The sequence below is a fragment of the Lipophrys pholis genome, assembly GCF_963383615.2.
Source record: "Lipophrys pholis genome assembly, chromosome: 9".
Classification (NCBI taxonomy): domain Eukaryota; kingdom Metazoa; phylum Chordata; class Actinopteri; order Blenniiformes; family Blenniidae; genus Lipophrys; species Lipophrys pholis.
Genome location: NC_137639.1, coordinates 13,805,046 through 13,820,446, shown reverse-complemented (window position 1 = coordinate 13,820,446; position 15,401 = coordinate 13,805,046). Strand labels below are relative to the sequence as shown.

General features: G+C 41.4%; 1 protein-coding gene across 1 annotated transcript in view; it reads right to left on the bottom strand.

Moving 5' to 3' along the window:
* The window catches only part of znf1035 (zinc finger protein 1035), a 24,886-nt gene extending 9,485 nt beyond the window's left edge, over positions 1 to 15,401 (bottom strand). Inside the window, exons 1-3 of the mRNA XM_080470930.1 lie at positions 15,027 to 15,401; positions 12,863 to 12,967; positions 3,391 to 3,446 (exon numbers count right to left, since the gene is read on the bottom strand). The gene's annotated coding sequence lies outside the window, so the exon portion shown is untranslated. The remainder of the gene's footprint in view (positions 1 to 3,390; positions 3,447 to 12,862; positions 12,968 to 15,026) is intronic.

Sequence of the window (15,401 nt, the reverse complement as noted above, 5' to 3'; positions counted from 1 at the left end):
GTGGTAGTGACCCTGGCTGGCATGTTATTGGGTTACAGTTGACTCCCCATTGGAGTGGTTTTCTTCTTTTTTTCCCCAAGAATTCATTAAGATGTTATTTTATTCAATCTGCTATTTTGCAGTGGATGATGAACCTTTTCAGCACTGAGCATCAAGGGATCGGCACATTTGATTTAACAGTGTTGTTGCCGACATGCTGGAAATTATCTCAGACCAAAACAAAGGAAGCAGTGGCTTTATGAGGCTGTTCAAGCAGATGTATTGGCGCGGATGTCACATTGTCCTGCAGAGTTCACGTCTCTGTGGAGGCATAACGATTCAGGTCATTTCTAGCTGAAATTGCAGCGCAAGTGATGGCCAATGGCCAACAAGTGGCCGTGTCCTGCTCCGGTCCGCTCTTCACTCGCAGGATCACCTGCTGGTGTCGAGGAGAACAAGCCTACTACCTCTGCTCTAATCTAATACTACGGTGGAAGTGTGTTTGCAATATATTGCCCCCTGTAGTTTGGGAGTGAGAGCCGCCTGTAGTGTAAATGGCACACGCGTTTTCTCGTGCTGATTCCGCACAACACGCACGTGCGTCAAGCATAAAACAGCCTTTAGTATCATGTTACTCCAGAGGAACATTTTGTTCTCATAGTGCTGGCTTACTGGAGGTTGTTCAGTATTCCAAAAGTAGAATGGGAAGCCGAGCTTTCAGCTATCAGGCTCCTCTCATGTGGAACCAGCTCCCAGTTTCAGAGACGGTGACTAACACAGTCTGTATGTATAAAGTTAGGCTTAAAACGTTTCCATTTAATAAAGCTTACAGTTAGGGCTGGTTCAGACCACCCTGGATCATTTTCTAGTGAAGCAGATATACGTTTCTGGGTTCTGACGAGGATTTTCGGACAGCGTACAAGTGGGACCAGTGCAAGTCAGCAGCGGGGGCAGGCTCGTCGGGGTGGGGTCCGCCCAGGATAAGATTTCTATGCCTCACACCCCACGCCTCTCCTCTGTCTTTTTCTGTTCTCCTCTCTGTGCATCCCCAGATTGGGCCAAATAAACTCTTCTTCTGTATTGGGATTTTGTCACGAACAGGAAGCAAATGAAAATTAGCTAAAGTTTTTTTTCATCCCATCTGTAGAATTTAGTGCACGAGTTGACTTTTATTTGACGCCAAAGAAGGATAGGTATTGGTACCTTTCACTTTTGAACCAATACGGTACCAATACCCGATACCTGGGAATCGATACCAGTCGTCAACAGTATCAATTTTCAGTACTTCTGTGTGTGTTAATTTGGTAATATATGTTTTATTTGTTTAATAATAATATTTATTTCTCAATATATAAACTTCAACAAATATATCAAAACAACATCCAACTGGTTCATAAATTTATACAGTGTTTTTTTTTTTTTTTTTTTTAAATAACGCTCAAATTAAAACCCAGCTCCAAATCCTCCTATTCCTATTCCTTTCCCCTCTGGAAACATTGTGTGACGGGCTCCATGGAAGACAAATAAGTTCAGCCTGGAGAAACATCTAGTGCTGAACCACAAGCTTTATTATTTTTATTTTATCTAACATACCAAGATTTTGAAAAATCAAATTATGAAAAAATGGGACACCCACAAATGCTTGGAGCTTATCATGTTGGGGTCCAACTGCTTCTTCAGATTAGAAGTATTTCTGCCGCTGGCCTTGCACTTCACGTCACGAATATTTCAGCGAGCGTAATTTGCATTGCGTATTGAAGAACGGGGCCTCTTGAGCGCTTGGTATGCACTGCATGCTACTCTGTTGACTGAACCTGCTACTGACGTCATTACGTCATGCAATGAATGCATGTATGCATGCATTGCTGCGTTTAAGTTCGCCTCAGAAAATCTCCACTCTCACAAGAATGTGTTTAGGTCAAGAAACATGGTACTGTGTGATTTTACGTGAATCGGTACTACTGACAGAATTCGGTCGGTACCTATAAAAGTATCAAATTCGGTACCTATTACTACAGGAGAGGAGCATTATTGTATGCAAAATAACGTCTTTTTGAGCTGCAACATATGATCCAGTTCTTGTCCATTTGTTCCCGTCCATCGTTGATGGGGAAACCATTAAATAATGTGTGAATTCTCTGCTGGTAATTCTTTTGACCATGTTTGATGTCCACTCTGCGTCGGCCACTTTATTTGGCCAAAATGCAGGATTGCGCACATCAAGTACTTGATTAGTCACAGTGCAGTGCGGCTTTTCACATTAAGTATCACTTTCACTTCACACTGAAATGGACCTACTGCTCCTTAAACAGTGCAGGGCCAACATAACGGTTCAATATTTTACAGGGAACCATTACATCCCTACTACAAACAGTGGTGTTTCACTATTATTATAAAAATGTTCTGTCTCTTTCCTGCAATCTGTGCTCTCTCTCCGGCTCCTGTAGTCTGTGCTTCTCTACCTTCATGCAGGATCTGACAGTGGAACTGAAAGTTTGTCATCTGAATCTTCTGCCTGCATCACACCTGAAGTAGATTTATGACAATCTATTTGTTGCTTTATGCTTGTGTTACCCCTACCCGAACCAAGGTTTGAATTCCTTCCCATAATCCATCTGTGAAACAAACTTCTACGATATTATAATAGTTATATGCATTTGGTCTACCTAATGATCCCAGGGATATGTCTAAGGGTGCGTTCACGCCAGCCTTGTTTGATCTGGACCAAAGTTCCCTTCAGGGAGTTTCTGGGAAAGTCCACTTTGTTTGGGCATGTGTGTAAGCTGCACTGACCTCTGATCAGGATCAAACAAGTGAACTTTGGTCCAATGTGGGTCTCTGTTCACTTGCAAGTGAACTATCTGCAGACTTTCCAGCGGATGCAGCAAGAAGACGTGATGTAGCGCACAATGCATTTTGGGCAGTAAACAAACAAAGCTAACTGCGTGAATCTGAAGAAGCAGAAACACAATATAGAGTTGTAAAATGTCTCGTGGGCTGGTCTGGAGTCGTGAGGCAGTGCAAGCCCCTCATGATAAAAGGTATAAGACTATATATCGCAGTTGCTTCTGGTTACCCACAAGAATAACGCTGTTTTTAAATTATTTAGCGAGAAGATAGGGCCACAGGGATTCAATCGGTTGGAGGATCAGTTCGGCATTAAGTTAAACAAAACTCACACAACAGTGTATCAAGGTCTGTGACTCGCTGCACAAAAATAGTAGCTTAGGGGAAGAAAAGGAGAAGTGGACTTTTTCAGAAAATCCTTGAAGTGAATTGAACTGAGTGTCAAAAGTGTCAAACAGGGCTGGTGTGAGAGCAAACCCACTGAAATGAAGGTGTGGAAATGAATGCGTTTTTTCGGACAAAACAACTCATAAGAAAAAATAAATGCATTAAAAAAGTCTTCACCTGGTAGTTCAAATGTCGATTGGCATCAGAATCCCAGAGACATCAATTCCATTTACCTGTAAAAGAGAAACCAAAAATTACCATTCTTTAACCACTAGAACTTTTTTGTTGATGTGAGAGACAAAAGTAGTTCCTGTAGTCACGACACAAGAGTAGACAGAAGGTAAAGCTTGTGTTTTAATGGAGAACCCTTGCTTATTTGGTGTAAGGTACTTTCACACCTGTCGGTACGATCCAGAATGCACATGTGGCACGGAGCACAATGTACTTGTATTTGTCACACTGTAGTTAATGCACCACAGCTTGCCCTTTCAATGAGTCAAGCATTTGTAACTATTTATCACATTTTTTGGGCAGCACTGCTCCACAGAGAGATTGATGAAAAAGTCTGTTCTTACTCATTTGGGTTTGAAGCTTGCTCATAAAAACCTCCAGTCAGTTCAGAGGCTTTTTTTGTCCTAAATTGTAAGCATTTTATATTTGAGTACTTTAATTGTGTTACTTGTGAAACCATGAATTAGTCATCAGTCAGCAAACATTTTAAACTGGGAAGTATTTTTATGATTTTTTTACAATGATATGATGGTTCATTTCATGAACAATTTGTAATCATACCACTAAGCAGCAAATCTGTCAGAAATATAGCTGACAGCTAATCTTTTCTAGAAACAAGGAGTCCACCGAATGAGGTCCTGAGTAATCTTCCAGGCAATAAGCAACATGAATACAAAAATTATCAGTTGGATATGGAACATTTCCAAATTTCATTTAAAAGATGCTTTTATCCAAGGTATACCCAACAATTGCCGCATTATGACAACATGGCTGATATTATGCCAGTCACTCTCCTCTCCTCCACCTAAAGTTGGCAGTGGCATCACACACCAGGATGCCATCAGTACATCTTCTAGTGAAGTTGCAATACACCTGATTGCAATGAGGGGATCTTTATTGGGCTTCTTACAAGCTTCATGATGACACCATTACATCCTTGTGTGCTGAAGCAGGAAGTCACAAAATGGAGGACGGTGGACCTCCAGTGAGGGGGTCTTACATCCCTTGTCCAAGTCTGCAAGTTATGCAATGTGGCCTCCAAGTATGTGACAATACATCCCAATTACATGCAATTGGATTGAGATCTATGGAATAGGCAAGTATCGTCTTTTCCTAACCTTTCTTGAAATACATTTTCCTCTGTGACAGGACATGTTATCGTGGGAAAGATAAAGTATGCATGTACTGAAACAATTCTTTGGAAGATGGTACATGTCAACATGATAACCACATTGACAGCAGAATCAAGCAGAACATTGCTCAAAGAACCTTTTTACCATATTACATCTTGGTGCAACATGTTCCCAGGTAAGCAATGCAAATACACTGGGCCATCCATACCCAAGTTAAGTAAAAAAATAAACTGAACTTTTTAGACTGGCCCTTTATGACCAACAGTAAATATGTCAATGGATACAGATAGAACTATTTGTCCCTTTTCTGCATTCATTACATGCATAATTTGGTACGTATCCAGTGCTTGAACATGCAGGGCAAACAGTACAACTCATGAGCAACCATCAAATGGAACAAAGACATCATAACTTGGAAATGTGAATGTGTGTGCATGTGGCCAAAAGTCTCTGTGAGAAGGTGATGCCCCTCTCACTGTAAACACAGTACTAATCATAAGCCCTACTCCATATACCGGTTAAACCTGGTCACACTAACCTTGCATCCACCAAGAGAATATGATATGATGAATATGATAAGTTGGCACGCACATCGGAGTGAAAGTCACAGAGGAAAGAAAGGACCAGATGCTCTCATTAACAATCTCATGGGAGGGATAGGAGTGCTGGATGAAGCGTGTCAAAAAAGGATGTAAAGTTTGACTTGCCACATTTCAAGGAAAGGTAAACCCTTCAAATTTGAAGTTTCCAGTAACAGAGCTAGTGGGAACTAGTTGGACCAAAACAGTGGCAAAGAGACCCTGCATTGCAGTAGTTCTCGCAACAAATATCAAAGCCTGTGAAACTGGGATGCGAAACTCAAGCCATAAAAAAAATTGCTGATATTGATGCAATAATTTTAAGCATGGTGTGGATGTGTTAAATAAATCAAAGGTGAAAACTGAATACTCGTCTTTATACGGCATGCTTAGTGGTTCAGTTTAAGATGCATAGAACATAAGGTTGCGTTCACAAGATGGCGCAACCTTGAGTGACTTAGAGGTACACTATATTGCCAACAGTATTTGCTGGGCTCTTTAAATCATTGAATTCAGGTGTTCCAATCACTTTATGGCCACATTGTGTAAAAAATGAAGCACCTCGGCATGCAGACTACTTCCACAACCATTTCTGAAAGAATGGGTTGTGCCCAGAAGCTCAGTGAATTCCAGCATGCCACAGTGATAGGACGCCACCTATGCAATAAGTCCAGGTGTGAAATGTCCTCTCTACTATGCATTCCACAACTGTTAGTAGTACTTACAAAGTTGAAGATATTGCAAACAGCAACCCAAACAGTGTTAGGCCACAAAAAAGTCAGAGCGGGTTTAGCCGATACCGAGTCGCATAGTATACAGAGGTCGCCAACTTTCTGCAGAGTCAATAGCTACACATCCCCAAACTCCATGTGATCTTCAGATTAGCTCAAAAACAGAATCTAGAAAGCTTCATGGAAGGTTTCCATGGTTGAGCAGCTGGATCCAAGCCACATCACTAAAAGCAATGCAAAGCATGGTGGTGCCAGCATGCAGTGATGTAAAGCACACCGCTACTTGACTCTAAAACAGTGATGTGTTCTTTGGAGTGACGCATCATGATTCTCGATCAGACAAACTGATGGACGAGTCTTGGTTTGGCCCTCGCCAGGAGAACAGTACTTGTCTGACTGCATTGTACCAAGTGTAAAAGGGATTAAATATGAATATGAAATACAGTGGAGACAGCAAGGCATGCCTTTTTGTCCCACATCAGTGTCTGATCTCACAAATGCCCCTCTGGAAGAATGCTCCAAAATTCCCATAAACACATTGAAACCTTGTGGAAAGCCTTCCTAGAAAAGTTAAAGCTGTTATAGTGGCAAAAGGTGAAACTACATATGAAATCTTTAGTTTAAAAATGGGGTGCCACTCAAACTCATATGCATGTGAAGGCAGGCAAGTGAATACTTTTGGCAATAGGTCAAAAACATTAAGAAAATCCATGATGACACCGAAAGATTCTTTGGGCATCATGAAATAAGGCTCATTTTTAAATTTGTTCAACCTTGATTTTTTTCTAAAAGAAATGACAGCCCTTGTGCATAGGGGCGACGGAAGAGGCCTGCAGCAGTACTTGCTGTCTGTTGAGGAGCAATGACAATATCAACTTTGACATCAAATCTCAAAGTCTTCACTTACACAACAAAAAAGTCACCAAATGTGTCAGTATAGAGGTCTATAAACTCAAATGTAGCAACAAAGACGCTAAACTGGCAAGCATGATGTAGTTTGTGACGTTCCTTTATACGGTTGAACAGGTTACTAGTGCCTCCCTGTGATGCAGACAAGAATAGTTTGAATATTCTTTTTCCCCTTCGTTATCGCGCACCAAATTCCAGACCACTTCTAGATAACAAATAATGACCCTTTTGGATCACTAGCTATTCCGATCTGTCACCTTCTGCTGTTTCCATTTGAAGTATCATTTTACACCATTTGCTTTGTTCAGTTCAACTGTCTAAAATGGTCACAGCCAGCACAGAAAATGTCTGCACGCTCACTGAATTGCTCCACATTCACTCACCCCCTGGCTTGGGACAACAGTTAGGATCAAAAAGTTTAAAGCCAGCATCCAGTTAAGTTAATGGTGAGAGCCAAAACTGTCTTTGTAATCAAAATGGATATAATTATGCTGTCCTTTACATCTTCAGCTGAGAAAACGACGCACACCGAGATGTCTGCTCAGTCGAAATTAAGACAATTTAAAGTCAAGTCAGTGGGAATCTGACAAAGTTTGACAAAGCCTCGCAATTATGGGTTGATTGGAACCCGATGAGCACCTTCATCTTTAAAAGCAGACATCTGGGTAAATTTAGGTTACAAAACAAAAAAAAGGAGGAATGAAATGGACAAAGCACAAGCCATGTGCAAACATTGCCAGACCAAAATATGGTACTCGGGGACACAACCAACTCGTATGTTCTCCTGCAAAGGCACCACACTGAAATGTTAACAGGGCCGCCTCATATATGTGCGTGGCTCTCGTAAGCAAAGCATGCGATAGCTACCGGTCCTAAAGCCCTGTCCACACAAGCCAAAACAATCCTTTTTATAACCATCATTCTTAAATATTGTTTCTCATTCACACAGAATGAAAATGACTAGATGATGTAGTACGTATACCTGGCCTATAGGTGGTGCTGTAACTGACACAGCAATGACATCATTTTCAGCTAATTGGCGCCTTGCCCATCCACACATCAATGCCAAGACGGCGTTTTAAAATTTCTCCATTCTAGAAGCAATTCACAAAACAGCCCTGTTCCCATGGTAAAAATGCTGTGTCTTGTGGATGATGGGCCAATAACAACGCAGTTACATGAAACGGTGTTGTCGTGTGGACGGGGCCTCAGATATGAGATGGGATGAGATATCACCATGAGCAGCACAGCTTGCTGGTATGTTGCACTTGAAGCACTTTATGCACACATTTTGTTCTCGCAGCACATGCTGAAGCTCCCTGCAATCACGTTCTTGTTGGGAAATTGAGGAAGATCACAAGTCTTGTCCAGATACAGTGCTCCAGTTGGCCATGTACTTCAACAAAAACAATCACAAACTGTTGACTGATGTTACCCGACAAACAGAGCACATGCGACACTAAAGCTCGCTACGGACTGCGACAGAAACAGATGGATCACAGCACGTGACATAATGCAGAGCTTCCTTGAGCAGCAACCAGCCATGCCAGCGCAGACAATGCACATGATTTTTGTCTCTCTGGGAAAAACCAGGCTCACGTTTTAGCTCAGTAAAAGGCTTGTACAATACCAATGACTTATATTCCTTAGTGCATGTAGACTAAATGCACTATATGTGTTTGGTTTAAAAACATACAATATGAATTTTTTTTTGTTTACAGCATTTGAAAAACTATGCAATTTCTTTTCAATAAATTGGGACATCGGGATTAATGAAATGAGTTTGACTCTTTCTAATATAATAGCATGTACTGGCCTATTGTTAGATTAATTTCTGCTTTATGTGAGACAACAAATTGTTGCGTACCAAATTCTACCATATCGAGGTATGTATCGTGACTTTTCTGAAGACATTCCACACTAATAAATTTAATTAAACATGCATCTTGCTCTAAAGGTCCAAGCATCAGAACAAACCCTAAAGTCCTTGGTAATGGCAACCTTTCACTTAAGGGAATGAAATACTGTGAAACGGTTGCAAATGGTGCCTGAGGTGCCAAGCCTATTTCCTGGGTATACCAAATATGGTGCTTTTCCAGTAGTTCCTACTCGGCCCTACTCGACTCGACCGTATTCCATTACAATACAGTACCACCACGGGATGGGCGGAGTCATCAGTCTTCCTTGTTGTGCACAAGTAATCACCCCCGATATGATGCAGAGCGAACATGCATTGAATATCAGCTCCAATAATAAATTAAATAGAATATTTTGATTAATAATATTACAAAATGTGGATTGCTACGATTGTGCTTCACTGATCAGTGTTTTAGTTCCACTGGTGCCCCTGTTAACTGGTGACCTTTGCCACAAGCCATTAGTAGCGGCTGATGTTAAAATGGTCAACAAATGGTATGATACTTTAAACTTTAATGGAAATGGGGGGAAACCCTATCCCTAACCCTAACCCAATCAGCCACCTGCCAATGTCACATTGTCTACTCACCTTAGTTTGCTCGCCTTAGCTGGCTTGGATCCACGGCTGAGCAAGTACCACGAAAGTACCTTGTAGCGGGGACTAACGCATAGTGGGAAAGCTTCAATAGCAAGTACAGTCAAGTCGAGTAGGGCTGAGTAGGAACTAAGCACCATTAGTGACCAGTTTACCTAATTCCAACTTGCGTCCAAAAACTCAAAATGAATAAACCAACTTTCATTGCAGTGACAAGCTAGACCAGTTATAGTAAAAATAAAAACAGTAGAATAAACTCTGAATAATGAAAAACCAAATTACTCACATAAACAGAGCTATAGCTCAAGAAACCTGAAAGACACTACCAAATGCACAACCATCTCCACATATAAACCCCTTTTACTGAAAAATGTTGCGAAGCTGCTGTACCTTTGCCATGCCCGACTGTGTGAAAAGCACCAACATAGAATACCAAGCAGTTGTCCCTTAAGCAGCAATGGCAGAAGTGTAACGGAAGCGAAGGGCTCCTGTATGACTGAACAAGCATGCAAAATAATAGTACATACACAATAAATACCAATTGACTTTTATCAAAGACTCGAGAAAGACTGACCGTGTTTTGCCAGTTTCAGTGTTGTTGTCAAATCTTGGTATGAACAGCACTACAGATTCAAATTCTACATCATAATGCTTGCAAAAAAAGGCATGCCATTTGTCCTATGAGATGTTATGTTAATTGCAAGGGATATGAATTTGGCAGATGTCAGAATGCGAGTTGCACAAATTAAACATTTGCAAAAATTCTCTGCCAACGTCAAAACACACCCCTTTTTCATTGTCGCATAAGACCTTCCATGACTGCCCTTCACCATGAGGGTCCCTTTTGCTGGTGTTGGCAATACAGAAACCCAAATATGTGGATTAATGTGTTCAAAACCTGTTGACAGTGGTTAAATCAAAGCACGGAGAAGGTGTGGAAAGGGCTGGCTTTGCTAATTACAGCATTGACAGTGATCGTCGTTGTCCAGTCATCACTGGAGGAAACGGCGATTGTCGTGGTCTTCTTGGTGGAACGCTGTCCTGGGCCAGATGCGTTGGTGGAAGACCAATCGTACATAGTAACACTAATGGTTGTAACTATACTGGTACTCAGCTGGTCTACTCGTACAAAACAGACAGGGAGAGTGGAGCAGGATGCAAAAGTAGAGTTTTATTGCTAAAACCCGGTGCTCAGATCAGTCCCCAGACAGATGCCAACGATCAGACACTTCGCTAGGCACGATCGAACACAAAAATAACTTGCTTGGGCTTGGTCTTTATATACACTGCAGAGGGTCCTCCTTCCAAACAAGTACTTCCCATTTTCCTCGAAGGAGGGGGGGTCCCCCTTTGTACAACAGGTGCCGCCCATATCTCTTTTTGCCACTTCAGCATTGGTGCGGAAATAACCGTATCTTACTAGGGCATGTTTTGGGACCCCTCCCGTCATCAATTCATTCTCTTGATGACACTAATGGTGTCTTCCGTCTGGCCCTGTCTGGTCTATTTTGGGCTTCGTCTAGCACCTTTCAAACATGTGCGTTTCAAACAATTCAAAGCTATAGCTCAGATCAACTACATGACATTTTAAATTCTGTTGAAGTGAAATCCACTTTGTGCTGAAGGTTATAATTTTGCATCTCATTTGGTGTACTCAGGATAAATTACTTGTATAACTTTGTGAGTTGATGTCTTTGGTGAAAATCAACTCTGGAGCATAAGCAGGAAGTAAAAGGAGCCTGTTTTCTCTGTATGGCATTCTTACACAAGCTACTGAGGCGCTTGCCGTTTGGCAGAGATGACTTTGCCCACCCCAGTCATTCTTGTTGCTCAATAAAACACAACCAGGAAGTCATATCAGAATTCCAGAAAGTTCTGGCATGTCATCTCTGTGATTTCACATACCATTCCAGCAAAGTATATGAAATCTCATGAAAGAGTTTGCAGCCTGCCTCGGGTCATTCGCTTGGAGGCCGCTTTGCCTCTTGCTACCTCTGATCTGAACTCACCAGTGACTCGAGTCACTTCAAATCAAAGCCTCTGAAGAACAGTAATGCAGAAAAAAAAAGGGACAACAAACTGGGCGACAAAGAGGAACGACAGATTGATGTGTATTATCTATTGCTGCACATCAATTGGTCAGTGTATTTCATTGTCATGTGTTGTCACCTGTTTTTATAGCTACTTCTCCCCGATACCCACAAGAGGTAATTAGGTAGATATTGCTGGTACCCACGCAGTCTTTTTTTAAAGAGATCTGCCATTTGTGTGGTCTTCTTTGTTCTTTGCACATGAGCTATACGGCTCAACACTGCCACACGGTCATCAGTGGTACTACTCCCATTTGGTTCATATCCAGGGAGCTTGTGAATGTGTAGCAAATGGTACTACTCCCATTTGCTACACATTCACAAGTTCCCTGGATGCTCCCTGGATACGTACCATATTACACATGTAAATAAATGCAGGAGATGGGCAGATCCTATCTTTTCTGTTCTCTTTATTCTAGAATTGTAGTTGAATAGCTTCCATCAGGACTCTTCTTTATGGTAGTGTAGATACAGCTGACCCCATTCTGCATCTCTTTATTGTATTGACTATGGCAAGGAAACAATCACACTGCAACACTGACACCATGTCAAAATTCCATCAGAGGGTCTCTTTCTTGTCTAAACTGTCAAGAATGAAGGCCTAAATGCTGGATGCTCAACACAGGTGGACACGGACGGAGCGTTCCGTCTGTCTTCTACATTCATTATGTGTGTAATTTGGTACGTATTCATGGGCCTTGCAGATGCATAGCAAATAGAGAAGTACCTTTGACTATGACAGTGGGGCTGTGTTATGCATTATAGTGCATATGCCAACAGCCAAAGGAACAAACAAAAAAAAAGACAACAGAAGTTGAAAATGGCTCAAACCACTCCTGAAGTATTTCTTCCTCTGTGACACTCAACCAATTCATAGGATGATGGCACATGTCAAAGTAAGAACTACACTGATGGCTGAATCAAGCAGAACACTGGTCAAAGTATTTTCCTTTTCTTGGTGCATCATGATCACAGGTAAGTGATGCCAAAACTCTGGGCCGTCCAGATCCAAGTTATGTAAAATAAAATGAAATTAATTAGACTCCAGGCCCTTTTATAGCCAACAATAAATATGAAGATGGATACATACATAACCACACACTCTCTTTTCTGCATTCATTACATGTGTAATTTAATATGTATCCACGGGCTTGTGGATGAAGAGCAAGGGAGATGTAGCACTGATGACCTTGGAACAGTGTGGCACAGTACAGTTCATGAGCAACCACTAAAAGGAACAAAGAACAGAACTAGCAGATCTCTTCAAAGATAGACTGAAAATGTAAGCGTTTCAACACCGACATTCCAAAAGTACTGTAGCGTGTGCTTTTACAGTTATCCATGCCAAATGCCAATGCAGGCTTTAAGACAGTAAAACCTTTGGACAATGCAAAGTCAGGAGTAGCAAGGAAAAACACATTAAGACCATATATATATATGGAGAACAAGAAGATGGCTATCTTACCTTTTCAGATTGGAAGATCCAGCAGTTTGCATTTTACAATTCTATGGCTGGCCCGATGATTTAGGTCGATACCCACACTGGGTATACTGGTGCAATCCGAACCACCTGGGAATAACAAAATAATGCCATTAAAAAAAAAAAATTGAATGCCAGAAAGAAAAAACCACAATGCACTTGATTAGGATCAGTTGCTTTGCGGCTTCTATTGTGGAGTACCTTGGAGCTCCTGAGCCTGGAAAAGCAACACGAGTTTCATCAGTGACTAATACAGCACAGATCATTCTCACATTGAATTCTTTTTGGTTTTATCAATAGAAATATGGGCTTAATCTGCATGGTGCATAGATAGCTGCTGTGCACCGCCCTCTGCGTACTGTAGAGGTGGTAGCATACTGGATCCTTCAAGGCAGTTGTGGGGAGGTGGTTCATGGCAATGAATAGCCATCACTAATCATTTGAGTATGAAGAGTGAATTAGGCTTTATAGCATTCAATAAGATTTGGTACTCGGTATCAGCAAGTAGTTAAAGCTTGGCACTTGCACTGGTCCTTTTATCGATGCATCCCTAGTTTACAATTTAATTAAATGTTCATACATCAATGTTAACATTTGAATATTTTCTCTTATGAAGCACAATGCACTGTATTGATGCCATTTTAGAATTTACCGTTATAAATGCAAACACATAAATGGTTCTGGACCGGCAGTGCCAAAATTTATTAAGGATGTATGGGTGCAGAAAAATAAAATAGACTTGCAGACCAATGTGATTTTTATACCCCCCCCCCCCCCCCCCCCATGATCATGATACATTTTTGACAAAGGCAACTTATAGCCCAGACAAAAACAGCATAATTATATTTCTGAAGACTTTTTACTATTACAATTTTTGATATTTAAAAACTCAGAGACAATGTCATAATTATTTTCAAGTACTTAAACACTTCAAACAAATATGGATACACAATAAGAATTTCCATATATGGTGATATTGTACTCCATAGAAACATGAAGAACTAATAAGGTTTTTTTTGTTTGTTTTTTTTAGTTGGCATGTCCAAAAAAACAACTACTCATGTTCAAACACTTGCATTCTAAGCTCATCCAATTCTGTGCAGGATTATTTAGTTTCGTTATTTTTAAAACAAAATACAATAAACATTTTGTAATACACGGAATAAAATCAACTTATGGACATAAGTTGATTTTATTTCTTGGCTGAATTAAATGCAAGCACAAATTGTGTTAATTTCATTCTCCCATTTAAAAATAATGTAATAGATGTATACTTAATATCTCCTCCTAGACCTGCAAGACAGATGTGGACATCACATATCCTAAATCACAGCTTTATAAATGAGGGGCAAAATATACACTTTAAAAGACACATAAAATCCAGTACAGCAGATCAGCCACATACAAATTCACAAAAGTAGTAATATTAAATTTAAACGCTCTCAAATATATGTGTTCTGTGAAAAGGTTGAAGTTTGTTGCCATACTGATAACCTGCATTATATTCAAATGTGTTCCAGTGTACCGGCTACACAATTAAGCAGGACAGCTTGTTATTGTCTTTACAAGCAAGCAGAGGTGCAGCATTCATGATATTATGACTAGAAAGTATCTTTTGTTAGAGTCCGTGACACATTAAGTGTATTTTATGCACACATGCCTGACAAATACTTTGGAGTTGTTTAGATCGCACTGCAATAATGTAACCCGAGACTTTCATTATGCAAATCACACAGATACCACACAAGCACACAACAACCCCAACAGGCTCATAAAAATATGTGCATTTGGAAAGTTGGCCTTTGTCCTACGTGATGATGTGGACTTAATGGATAATTTAGAGTGTCCCTCCGTTGATGATGACGAGCTGGAAGTTGTGTCCCCCCCCGTTCCGTCAGTGCAGTTTGTAGCTAACCTGAACTGAAGACGGCAGATCAGAATGAGACGGTAACAAGCAGCCCACTGTGAGCAAAATAAACAAGCGGAGCAGCGGTGCTGTTTGGAGCTGCAGCCACGTGCTTCTTAATTTCACGTTAACGGGCGATCGCGTGGACTCGAGCTTCAGCCCAGCCTGGCACGATGCTAGCTGCTAGCTCCTGTGGCTAAGGGCTAAGCTACCGCCGCTGGTGGTTTTCAGGAGGATTCTTACCGGATCGGGACTCCGTGTTTCCCGCCCCGTGTGATTCCTGGCCGGATCTCCTTGGGAGGGTGTATCGACTACATATTCCGTCTTCAAAGAACAACCGAGGAGACCCAAAGTCGTCCCATCCCCTCTTACTTTGCGGGTTTACAAAGAGAAAGCGATGGTCTTCCTTGTCAGTGTCTCCCGTCGCTTGAGGAGGAGGAGGAGGAGGGGTGGGTGGTGGGGGGGTACCGTCTTTCTCTGGGTTGGGTGATGGTGGGGGTCGCTGCTTCTCAGAGCCCAGCTTTTAGTGCGCGACGTGCAACTGCACTGCCTGACGTGCTCCGGATAGCGGCGCTAGAGTCGGGCCCGCCTCCATTGTCTATATTTGCGCAATTGCGG